At 36.9% G+C, this 13,625-nt stretch overlaps 1 non-coding gene across 1 annotated transcript; it reads right to left on the reverse strand.

The window, feature by feature from the left end:
• Nucleotides 1-4,824: 4,824 nt before the first annotated feature.
• On the reverse strand, nt 4,825-4,932 carry LOC148565856 (small nucleolar RNA R71). The gene has a single exon (XR_015885148.1). It is a non-coding gene; the product is annotated as a small nucleolar RNA R71 (small nucleolar RNA).
• Between the last annotated feature and the right edge of the window lie 8,693 nt (nt 4,933-13,625).

Consider the following 13,625-nt stretch of genomic DNA (forward strand, 5'->3'; position numbering starts at 1 on the left):
TATGCTTTTGGGTTCTTAGGGTTGTGTGGCTTATAAATCAAAATTTGAACTTAACCCTCTAATACAATTGAGTGATCAAGAAATTGACAGTCAATTGGATTAGAGAAGATTGGATTGCCTAGGAATAGGAATTTAATCACTTGGGGTTTGCCATAAATTCGGACATTTAAACATCTCCAAAACCTTAACTCTATTCTCATACCATTTTCTCAACCATTCATTATTTGCTTTCTTACTTTATTGTCTTTTATGTTATTAGCTAATGAAAACTCTCATTTCAACTTATCTAACTAGCACAACTAGTCAATCATTGCTTGCTTAGTCCGTTAATCCTCATGGGATCGAAACTCACTCACTATGAGTTATTACGTGGTACGACCCAGTGCACTTGCCGGTAAATTGTGTATTAGAAATTTTACACCAGTTCTGTCAGCCACCATCCAATTCTGTCAGCCACCACCAACAGCGCCGACCACTACCAACATTCTCCCGTCCACCTCTGTGTCTGCATTCTCTGGAAAATAAATTTCTATTTTGTTTTCATTAAATTTAGGATTAATTTAGGTTTTAGTTGTTAATTAGTATACTGATTTAGTTATAAATAATTTGTCTATTTATGAATTTATGTGGTTAAGATAGGATTAGATTAGGTTATTAGACTTTTATGAGTTCTAATGCTGTAATGATGTGATATTATTGTTGTTGTGCAGTTGATTTTGAATTGGAATTAAATTTAGTAAATTGGTGATGCTCAAGCTTGAATGCATATACTTCACATAGTTCAAGTTATTCTGTTCAAATAGGCATATTGCTAAATGTCTATGTAATTAAATAATTAATTGTCTATCATTCTAATAGTTCTTTATTTTATGCATAGTCAGTGTAATTAATTATATTTTATTTTATTGTGTTAAGGTATTATTATTATTATATGACAATAAATTAAAAAAAATCAAATATGAGATTATTTTAAATGACTTATGGATGACTTCTTATTTTCATGCAGACAAAATTATACATGTAGTAATATATTTTGCTAAATGTTTGTGAAGTTGGAATGTGCACTTACCTCTTTTGTTTTATTTGATTTCAACAAATAATGTATTTCTTTAACTAAGTTTAACGTAGTTTATTTTGATTAAGAATTTTGAATGATGTTGTGAATATGTTTAGTACATTTTTAATTGGTATACTCGTGGTAGAGGGAAGGTTTCTGCCAGTACCCTTGGAAATTCTGGATCCTCTTCCTCTATGATGAGCGGATATTTTATACCCTTTTGGCATTATTTTCATATAGTTTTTAGTATGTTTTGTCTAAGTTTTATTATATTTTCATAGGTTTTAGTGCAAAATTCACATTTTTGGATTCTACTTCCAGTTTTTGTGTTTTATGGTGATTTCAGGTATTTTCTGGCTGAGATCAGAGAGTTTTAATGAAGTCTGATTCAGAGACAAAGAAAGGACTGTAGATGCTATCGGATTCTGACCTCCATGCATTCAAAGGAGAATTTATGGAGCTACAGAAGTCCCAATGCTGCGCTCTTAACGGCATTGAAAAGCTAACATCCTGAGCTTTCCAGCTATATATAATAGTTCATACTTTGCTCGAGAAAAGAAAGCCCAAAATTGGTGTTCAACGCCAGCCAATTACCCTTTTCTGGTGTCAAAACGCCCAAAGAGGATCCTTGGCATTTTGACGCCCAAAATGGTGCCAAAAGTGGCGTTTCAACACCCAAGAAGACCTTAGCACGTGGAGACAGTCAAAGCTCAGCCCAAACATTCACCAAGTGGGCCCCAAAATTGGATTTTAGCACTATCAACCTTAGTCCATTATATTTCTATAATCCTTAGTTATTAGTTTAGTATAAATATAACAAAGATCACTTTACTTTGAGGAGATCTTTGCCTCATTCGAACTTCATATGTATTCTTTGTACAGTATGAGTCTCTGAACCTCCTAGGTTAAGGTGAGGAGCTCTGTTGAGTTTTATGAATTAATAAAAGTACTACTGTTCTATTTCAATCTGTGTTTGACTCTATTCCAAGATGTGTCTTCATTCTTCAACTTGATGAAGGGGATGACCCGTGACAATCATCTTCGTTCCTCAACCTATGAACCGCATACCTGACAACCACCCGTATTCTACTTGAGTTCAGTGAGAGACTATGACCGGTAATTGCTGAGCGACAGCTTGATTATACATCTCTTAGACGGCTAATCCACAACTTTATTAGGGACTTCTCGAGACACCAGTTCAACCAATTTCGGGGAGATTAGGGTCTTCATGGTTGAGGCTAGAAACCAAGGAACAGCGTCCTCTTATCCGGAAGGTTCAACCTTGTCTGTGGCGTTCTGAGTAGGATCAGAAGAAGGATAGACTGCTGGAGCTTCAGTCTCATTCGTACTGGGCGCACACTAAATCTGGCATTTAGTCTATGTGAGGAAGGTTGCCGACCGTGACCGTACAGCATTTAATCATTTACAGCCTGCTATGGAAGGAGTCACTCACAGTTGGAGTAGACAGTAAGAAAGGATTAATTCAGAAGAACAAAGCATCTCCGAGACCTCAACCTGTTTCTTACCATCGAATCCACAGGTATCTTTATTTTATGTTTATGCTTTCCTTAAAATAAAACAACTTTTATTATCTGCCTGACTAACAGTTACAGGATAACCATACCTTGCTTCAAGCTGACAATCTTCGTGGGATCGACCCTTACTCACGTAAGGTATTACTTGGATGACCCAGTGCACTTGCTGGTTTAGTTGTACAGAATATTGCAGTGGTTGCAAATCCGTGCCACCAAATTTTTGGCGCCGTTGCCAGGGATTATTTGAGTTTGGACAAACTGCCGGATTATCCTATTGCTTAGATTAGGAAGAATTTTTCTTTTTGGTTTAGAGTCTTTTTGTTTGAGTCTTTCTTTTTCTTTTCCAAAATCTTTCAAAAAAAATATATATTTCTTTTCTCTATTAATCTTTGTCTTTTATTTGAGTCTAGTGTCAATTTTGTGTTCATCTTCTTCTTTAAATTTTCGAATTCTTCTTTGTGTTCTTTCTTGATATTCAAGTTGTTTTTGCTTATTTTCTTCCTTTGACCTTAAAATTTTTTAAGTTTGGTGTCCTTTGTTGTTTCTCTTTTTAATTTTCCAAAAAACTAGTGTCTCTGATTTCAAAATCTTTAAATTTAGTGTCTCTGTGTTTTTCTTTTCTTAAATCTTAAAAAGGTGATCTTGAGTGTTCTTCATTTTGTTCAAAGTATTCTTGGTCTTTTTCTTTGTTTGATCTTTAAAATTTTTTTGTTTAGTGTCTTTTGTTGTTTTTCTTTGAAATTTTTGAAATTTTTGAGTCTTAGATCTAAAATTTTTAAGTTTTCTTTCCTTTAGTTGTTTTTCTCTTTCCTCGTTAATTCAAAAATAAAAAAATATCTTTTATCTTTCCTTAATTTTGAAATCTTTTTAATTTTCTTTTTAATATTTTCAAAACTTTAAACAAAATTTTAAAATCTTTATCTTATCTTTAATCAAAATTTTCGAAATCTTAACTCTCTTTTCTTATTTTGATTTTAGAAAACGCTAATCTTTAAATTTCTAAATCATATCTTTTTTTTCTTTTCTTGTTAACCAAGTTTTCATTTTTAATTTTAAAATCATATCCTTTTTTTTTAAAAAATCTTTCCAAATCTTTTCTTTTATTTTAATTCTTTTCTATCTTATTCTCTTTTAACAAATTTTTTATTTTCAAATCTTTTTAGTTTCAAATCATATCTTTCTTAACTTCCTTATCTTATCTTTTTCTTATTTCAAAACTTTTGTAACTTATTTTTATTTTAAATTCAAATCTTTTTCTCATCTTTCTTGTTAGAACTTACTATCTCATCTTCTTTTTAAAATTAAAACTTTTCAATTTCAAATCTTTCCTTTTTCTTTTAAAATTGAATTTCAAAATCTTCGTTTAATTTCTTCTCTCTCCTATTTTTGAAAATCACTCCTCAATTTTCAAAATCTTTTCAATTAATTAGCTATCTTAGTTTTTAATTTTCTTTTATTTTTCTTTCATATTTTTGAATTTAACTAAATAAATAAAATAAAACAAAAATATTTTAATTCTAGTTTCTCTTTCTACTCCTAATTTTCGAATTCTTCTCTCTCTCTATTTGAATTCTTCTTCTCTCTTCCTCTTTCCTCATTTTTCTATTCTTCATACCTCACAAAGAAATCTCTATACTATGACATAGAGAATTCTTTTTCTTTTCTTCTTGTTTTGTTTTTTGTTTATGAGCAGGAACAGAGATAAAGAAGCTCTTCTTGATCTTGATACTGAACCTGAAAGGACTCTAAGGAGAAAGCTAAAAGAAGCTAAAGCACCAAACTCCGGAGGAGACCTTACAGAAATTTTTGAAAAAGAAGCAGAAAAATCAGACATGGCAGACAATGATAATAAAGGTAGAGATACAAGGAAGGTTCTTGGTGACTTTACTGCACCAACTTCTAATTTCTATGGAAGAAGTATCTTTATACCTGCCATTGGAGCAAACAACTTTGAGCTTAAGCCTCAGTACTTCTCTAATGCAACAGAATTGCAAGTTCCATGGACTTCCATTGGAAGATCCACATCAATTCCTCTCGGAATTCTTGCAAATCTGTGATACTGTTAAGACTAATGGGGTAGATCCCGAGGTCTACAGGCTTATGCTTTTTCCTTTTGCTGTTAGAGACAAAGCTAGGATATGGTTGGATTCTCAACCTAGAGAAAGCCTAGACTCTTGGAAAAAGTTGGTCAATGCTTTCTTGGCCGAGTTCTTTCCACCTCAAAAGATGAGCAAGCTTAGAGTGGAAGTTCAAACCTTCAAACAAAAGGAAGGTGAATCCCTCTATGAAGCCTGGGAAAGATACAAGCAACTGATCAGAAGATGTCCTTCTGATATGCTCTCAGAATGGAGAATTATAGGTGTTTTCTATGATGGTCTGTCTGAGATGTCCAAGATGTCATTGGACCACTCTACTGGTGGATCTCTTCATCTGAAGAAAACACCTGCAGAAGCACAGGAACTCATTGAAATGGTTGCAAACAACCAATTTATGTACACTTTGGAGAGGAACCCTGTGAACAATGGGATGATCCAGAAGAAAGGAGTCCTAGAGGTTGACACTCTGAATGCCATATTGGCTCAGAACAAGATCTTAACTCAATAAGTCAACATGATTTTAATGCATTTGACTGGGATGCAAGCTGCATCTGGTAGCACCCAAGAAGCCTCCTATGAAGGAGATGCTTATGATCCAGAGCATCCTGCATTGGAAGAGGTGAATTATATGGGAGAACCCTATGGAAACACCTACATCCCTTCATGGAGAAACCATCCTAATTTCTCATGGAAGGATCAACAGAAGCCTCAACAAGGTTTCAACAATAATCAAGGTGGAAGAAACCGGTTTAGCAATAGCAAACCATTCCCATTTTTTTAGCAACAGACAGAGACTTCTAGGCAGAGTCTCTCTGACTTAGCAACTATAGTCTCTTATCTATCTAAGACCACCCTCAGTTTCATGATTGAAACTAGGTTCTCCATCAGAAATCTGGAGGTATAAGTTGGTCAACTGAGTAAAAGAATCCCTGTGACCCCTCCTAATACTCTCCCAAGTAATGCTATTATTCCACATAATTGGACCTTTTGTCGAACCGGAGACTGGGTCTATATATATAGAAACATACGTTTCTACAAATTAGAGCGTTCTCGTGTGTCGTAAGGGGACCAACCCCCCTAATCAATTAAAAAGGGGGGCGAATCTCATTTTTTTTAATTCAAATAAATCAGAGTTATCTGGGATTCCTGGAAACAGTCCCCGAGCCCGGCTAGACTCTGGCTGGGCTCTGGCTGTAGCAAAAAAAAAATAAATAAATAAACCACAAAAAATGGAATGAGAATAAAAAAAGAAATATAATAAATAAAAGAAATATTATTCTAATATAAACATTAATAGAAATCTAAACATAGAATGAAATTATCAAATAATTTAGATAATGAATATAAAGAATATGAAAAATCTAATAATAATGATATACTATAGAAATAATAATGATATACTATAGAAAAGTATATGTATCTTATCTGGAAGGTTCTATATCTATAATGTTCGTTATAATACTGAATAGAAATCCAATCCATTATAAATAGAAAAAGAATATATAAGATCTAAACAAAAAAGTCTTTTTTCAACCCCTACTTTGTTTGGTTATTGATGAGCGGATATTTTATACGCTTTTTGGGGATAATTTCATATAGTTTAGAGTATGTTTTAGTTAGTTTTTAGTCTATTTCTAGTAGTTTTTAGGAAAAATTCATATTTCTGGACTTTACTATGAGTTGTGTGTTTTTCTGTAATTTCAGGTATTTTTCTGGCTGAAATTGAAGGAGCTGAGCAAAAATCTGATTCAGGCTGAAAAAGGACTGCTGATGCTGTTGGATTCTGACCTCCCTGCACTCAAAGTGGATTTTTTGGAGCTACAGAACTCGAAATGGCATGCTTCTAATTGAGTTGGAAAGTAGACATCCAGGGCTTTCCAGCAATATATAATAGTCCATACTTTGTACAAGGATAGATGACGTAAACTGGTGTTCAACGCCAGTTCTCTGCCCAATTCTGGCGTCCAGCGCCAGAAAAGAATCAAAAACTGGAGTTGAACGCCCAAACTGGCATAAAAACTGGCGTTCAACTCCACAAATGGCCTCCGCACGTGAATTGCTTAAAGTCTCAGCCCCAGCACACACCAAGTGAGCCCCAGCACACCAAATGGGCCCCAGAAGTGGATCTCTGCATCATCCATCATAGTCCACTCATATTTTGTAACCCTAGGCTACTAGTTTAGTATTTAAACAACTTTTAGGTAGCGTTTGGTGGAGAGACAGAGACGTAAAGACTGATACTGAGAGACAGAGACTAAGAGACAGGGATTGAAATAAATCTTAGTATTTTGTTTGGTGCAAAATGGGAGACAGGAATTGAAACAAGAATGAAACTCTAATTTAATTTGTACAAAGGGTAAAATTGGAATTAATTAATTGAAATGAAAGTATTTTAAGTATAAAATGTTATTAAAGTTTCAGTATTCATCTCTAAAAATTTCAGTCCCCTGTGTCCCTACTTTTTGGAGGTACTGAAATACTGAAATTTTAGAGACAGAGACAGAAATTTTAGTACCAGTCTCTGAACTAACAAACACAATACTGAGTCTCAGTCTCTCAGTCTCTGTCTCAGTACCTCAAAACAAACGCTACCTTAGAGACTTATTTTATATCTCATGATTTTTAGATCTAAACTTTGTATTCTCTAACGGCATGAGTCTCTAAACTCCATTGTTGGGGGTGAGGAGCTCTGCTGTGTCTCAATGAATTAATGCAAGTATTTCTGTTTTCCATTCAAACACGCTTGTTCCTATCTAAGATGTTCATTCGCGCTTAACTGTGATGAAGGTGATGATCCGTGACATTCATCACCTTCCTCAAACCATGAACGTGTGCCTGACAACCACCTCCGTTCTATATCCGATTGAATGAGTATCTCTTAGATTCCTTAATCAGAATCTCCGTGGTATAAGCTAGAACTGATGGCGGCATTCATGAGAATCCGGAAAGTCTAAACCTTGTCTGTGGTATTCCGAGTAGGATTCAATGATTGAATGACTGTGATGAGCTTCAAACTCTTGAAGGCTGGGCGTTAGTGACAGACGCAAAAGGATAGTAAATCCTATTCCAACCGGATCGAGAACCAACCGGTGATTAGCCGTGCTGTGACAGAGTGCGTGAGCGTAGTTTTCACTGGAAGGATGGAAGGTAGCCATTGACAACGGTGATCCACCAACACACAGCTTGCCATAGGAGGACGTGCGTGCGTGAATCAGAAGACAGAGGAAAGCAGAGATTCAGAAGACAAAGCATCTCCAAAACTCCAACATATTCTCCATTACTGCATAACAAGTAACCTTTAATCCATGCTCTATTGTTTATTTGCAATTTAACTGATAAACATAATTGATTTCCTGACTAAGATTTACAAGATAACCATAGATTGCTTCAAACCAACAATCTCTGTGGGATTCGACCCTTACTCACGTAAGGTATTACTTGGACGACTCATTGCACTTGCTGGTCATATGTGCGAAATTGTAAGAGAGTCACAATTCGTGCACCAAGTTTTTGGCGCCGTTGCCGGGGATTGTTCGTGTTTGAACAACTAACGGATTATTTTGTTGCTTAGATTAGGAAAAAAATATTTCTTTTTGGTTTAGAGTCTTTTATTATTTATCCCTTGTTAAAATACTTCAAACTTATAGCTCAGTTATTTAGAACGTGGTGTTTATGTTCATGATAATTGGCTATCATAACTTTAAAACCTTTTTCAAAAATAATTTTTCTATTAAATCCTGTGCCAAATCTTAAGTTTGGTGTTTTCAAAAAAATAATCTTTCCTAAAATTTTCGAAAGTTCCATAACTCATTTGGCTAGAGTGTTAATCTGTGTTCTTGGTAATTGGGTTAGAATCTTTTATACTCTTTTCAAAACCTTCTTTTTCATAAATAATATTTTCTCTATTAAATTGTGTGCCAAACTTTAAGTTTGGTGTTTTCTTGTTGAACTCCCTTTGGTTTTCGAAAATTTTGGTGGTTTTCTAAAAAAATTTTAAGTTTGGTATTCTTTCTTCATGTTCTTGTGTTCTTGTGAGTCTTCAAAGTGTTCTTGAGTTTTTCTTGTGTCTTGATCTTAAAATTTTTAAGTTTGGTGTTCCTTGGTGTTTTCCCTCCAAAATTTTCAAAAACAAGGAGCATTAGATCTAAAAATTTTAAATCTTGTACTATCTTATTGTTTTTCTCTCTCCTCACTAAATTCAAAAATATCTTTTCAAAATATCTTTTCTAACTTCCTAACTTCTTATCTTTTCAAAATTTGTTTCAACTAACTAACCAACTTTTTGTCTATTTCTTAACTTTTTCAAAACTACCTAACTAACTCTCTCTCTCTAATTTTCGAAAATATCTTCCCTCTTTTTCAAAAATCTCTTTTTTATTAACTAATTATTATTATTTTTTTTACGAAAAAAAAAATTTTAAAAATTCAAATTCTTTTTAGCTATTTTATTTTATTTAAGTATTTACTTCTTATAAAATAAAATAAATAAAAAGATAAATCAGTCCAAGTTATATCCATATATCCATCATGGACATAAGTGGAAATGAACAGTCCAGGAGGACTCTGGGGTCATATTCTAACCCCTCTACTGCTTCATATGGGAGTAGCATATGCATACCCTCCATTGGAGTTAGTAGCTTTGAGTTGAATCCTCAGCTCATTATCATGGTGCAGCAAAGTTGCCAGTATTCCGGTCTTCCACAGGAAGAACCTACAGAGTTTCTGGCACAATTTCTACAAATTGCTGACACAGTACATGATAAGGAAATAGATCAGGATGTCTACAGACTATTACTGTTTCCATTTGTTGTAAAAGATCAAGCTAAGAGGTGGTTAAATAACCAACCTAAGGCCAGCATAAGAACATGGAAACAGCTGACAGAAAAATTTCTGAATCAGTATTTTCCTCCAAAAAGGATGACACAGCTAAGGCTGGACATCCAAGGCTTTAAACAAGGAGATAATGAATCTCTTTATGATGCCTGGGAGAGATACAGAGAGATGCTACGAAAATGCCCCTCTGAAATGTTTTCAGAGTGGGTTCAGTTAGACATCTTCTACTATGGGCTTGCAGAAGGAGCTCAGATGTCTCTAGATTACTCAGCTGGTGGATCTATCCATATGAGAAAGACAATTGAAGAGGCTCAAGAGCTCATTAATACAGTTGCCAGGAATCAGCATCTGTATCTAAGTAGCAACCCTTCCATGAATGAAGAGGTTAAAACAGTAACTGCTGAATTCAGTACTGTAAAACAAGCTGCTGAATTCAATCAGCAATTGGATTTTCTAACAAAGCAGCTAGCTGAATTCAAGGACAGGCTACAGGAGACAAGGATAGCTAATATACATATGGACGAACAGTTTAAGCAAACAAAGCAGCAGCTATCAAGACAAATAGCAGAAGAATGCCAAGCAGTTCAATTAAGAAGTGGGAAAACATTAAATACCCCACCTCAAGGCATCAAAAATTCAAGAAATGAGCAACCCACCAAAGATTCACCTGAGGACAGTAAGAGCCCAGGGAAAAATAATTCTGGCACTAAAACGCCAGAAAATGGGTGGAAGGCTGGCGCTGAACGCCCAGACCATGCCCAAAACTGGCGTTCAGCGCCAGAAACAAGGCAGGATTGGCGTTCAACGCCAGAAATGGGCAAGAATCTGGCATTGAACGCCCAAATGGGGCAGAATCCAGCGTTGAACGCCCAAAATGGGCATATTTCTGGCGTTCAGGCGCCAGGAACAGACAGTGAGTTGGCGTCTAACGTCACTCCAGCTTCTGACTCTGGTACTCAATTGCCAGTGAGGGATCAGACACACACAAGTGCTGATAACAACCCCTCTAAAAAGGTTTCTTTAACCACTAAGGTTGAAGAATATAAAGCCAAGATACCTTATCCTCAAAAACTCCGGAAAGAGGAGCAGGATAAGCAATTTGCTCGCTTTGCAGATTATCTAAGGACTCTTGAAATAAAGATTCCATTTGCAGAGGCACTTGAGCAAATACCTTCTTATGCCAAGTTCATGAAAGAGATCTTGAGTCATAAAAAGGAGTGGAGAGAAACAGAAAGAGTTCTCCTCACTGAAGAATGCAGTGCAGTCATTCTGAAAAGCTTTCCTGAAAAGCTTAAAGACCCTGGGAGTTTTCTGATACCATGCATATTAGAAGGTGATTGCACCAAGACAGCTTTATGCGATCTTGGGGCAAGCATCAACCTAATACCTGCATCCACTATCAGGAAGCTTGGCTTAACTGAGGAAGTTAAACTAACCCGGATATGTCTCCAACTTGCTGATGGTTCCACTAAATACCCATCAGGCGTGATTGAGGACATGATTGTCAGAGTTGGGCCATTCGCCTTTCCCACTGACTTTGTTGTGCTGGAAATGGAGGAGCACAAGAGTGCTACTCTCATTCTAGGAAGACCCTTCCTAGCAACTGGACGATCCCTCATTGACGTCCAGCAAGGGGAAATAACCCTGAGAGTCAACGATGACGAGTTCAAGTTGAACGCTATCAAAGTCATGCAGCATCCAGACACATCAACAGACTGCATGAAAGTTGACCTTATTGACTCTTTGGTAGAAGAGATCAACATGGCTGAGAGTCTCGAATCAGAGTTGGAAAACATCTTTAAAGATGTTCAGCCTGATTTGGAGGATTCAGGGGACATGAAAGAGCCTCTGAACTTTCTTCTGAAAGAGAAAAAACCTCCTAAACCAGAGCTCAAGCCACTGCCACCATCCTTGAAATATGCATTTCTAGGAGAAGGTGACACTTTTCCAATGATCATAAGCTCTGCTTTAAATTCACAGGAAGAGGAAGCACTTATTCAAGTGCTAAGGACACACAAGACAGCTCTTGGGTGGTCCATAGGTGACCTTAAGGGCATAAGCCCAGCTAGATGCATGCACAAAATCCTATTGGAGGATAATGCCAAACCAGTGGTTCAACCACAGAGGCGGCTAAATCCAGCCATGAAGGAAGTGGTGCAGAAAGAGGTCACCAAATTACTAGAGGCTGGGATTATTTATCCCATTTCTGATAGCCCCTGGGTGAGCCCTGTTCAAGTCGTCCCAAAAAAGGGAGGCATGACAGTGATTCATAATGAAAAAAATGAACTGGTTCCTACAAGAACAGTTACAGGGTGGCGCATGTGTATTGACTACAGAAGGCTCAATACAGCCACCAGAAAGGATCATTTTCCTTTACCATTCATAGACCAGATGCTAGAGAGACTAGCAGGTCATGATTATTACTGCTTTTTGGATGGCTATTCAGGCTATAACCAGATTGCAGTAGATCCCCAGGATCAAGAGAAAACAGCATTCACATGTCCATCCGGAGTGTTTGCTTATAGAAGGATGCCCTTTGGGCTATGCAATGCACCTGCAACCTTCCAGAGATGCATGCTCTCTATTTTCTCTGATATGGTGGAAAAATTTCTGGAAGTCTTCATGGATGACTTCTCAGTATATGGAGACTCATTCAGCTCCTGTCTTGATCACCTGAAACTTGTTCTGAAAAGATGCCAAGAAACCAACCTAGTTTTAAACTGGGAAAAGTGTCACTTCATGGTGACTGAAGGAATTGTTCTTGGGCATAAAATCTCAAACAAGGGAATAGAGGTGGATCAAGCAAAAATAGAGGTAATTGAAAAATTACCACCACCTACCAATGTTAAGGCAATCAGAAGCTTTCTGGGGCATGCAGGATTCTATAGGAGGTTTATAAAGGATTTTTCAAAAATCGCAAAACCTCTAAGCAATCTGCTAGCTGCTGACACGCCATTTGTGTTTGACACAGCATGCCTGCAGGCGTTTGAAACGCTGAAAGCTAAGCTGGTCACAGCACCAGTCATTTCTGCACCAGACTGGACATTGCCATTTGAGTTAATGTGTGATGCCAGTGATCATGCCATTGGTGCTGTATTGGGACAGAGGCATGACAAGCTTCTGCATGTCATTTATTATGCCAGTCGCGTTCTAAATGATGCCCAGAAAAATTACACAACCACAGAAAAAGAACTACTTGCAGTGGTTTACGCCATTGACAAGTTCAGATCATACTTAGTAGGATCAAAAGTGATTGTGTATACTGACCATGCTGCTCTTAAATATCTACTCACAAAGCAGGATTCAAAACCCAGGCTCATCAGATGGGTATTGCTTCTGCAAGAGTTTGATATAGAAATAAGAGACAGAAAAGGGACAGAGAACCAAGTGGCTGATCATCTGTCCCGAATAGAGCCAGTGGAAGGGACGTCCCTCCCCTTTCTTGAGATCTCTGAGACGTTCCCTGATGAGCATCTATTTGCCATTCAGGAAGCACCATGGTTTGCCGATATTGCAAACTATAAAGCTGCAAGGTTCATACCCAAGGAGTACAATAGAATACAAAAGAAGAAATTAGTCACTGATGCAAAGTACTACTTGTGGGATGAACCCTATCTCTTTAAGAGATGTGCAGACGGAATTATCCGTAGGTGTGTCCCCAGAGAGGAAGCACAGAGAATCTTATGGCATTGCCACGGATCTCAATATGGAGGCCATTTCGGAGGTGAGCGAACAGCCACCAAGGTCCTCCAATGTGGCTTCTATTGGCCCACACTCTATAAAGATTCCCGAGAGTTTGTACGTAATTGTGACAGTTGCCAAAGAGCTGGTAATCTGCCTCATGGTTATGCCATGCCTCAACAAGGAATCTTGGAAATAGAGTTGTTTGATGTATGGGGAATTGACTTCATGGGACCTTTCCCACCATCATACTCAAACACTTATATTCTGGTGGCAGTTGACTATGTATCAAAATGGGTTGAGGCTATTGCCACACCCACCAATGATACTAAAACAGTGCTGAAGTTCCTCCAGAAACATATCTTTAGCAGGTTTGGTGTCCCTAGAGTGTTAATCAGTGATGGGGGCACTCACTTCTGCAAT

This window comes from Arachis ipaensis, chromosome B5, assembly GCF_059453495.1.
Source record: "Arachis ipaensis isolate K30076 ecotype BB chromosome B5, ASM5945349v1, whole genome shotgun sequence".
In the NCBI taxonomy this organism is placed as follows: Eukaryota; Viridiplantae; Streptophyta; class Magnoliopsida; order Fabales; family Fabaceae; genus Arachis; species Arachis ipaensis.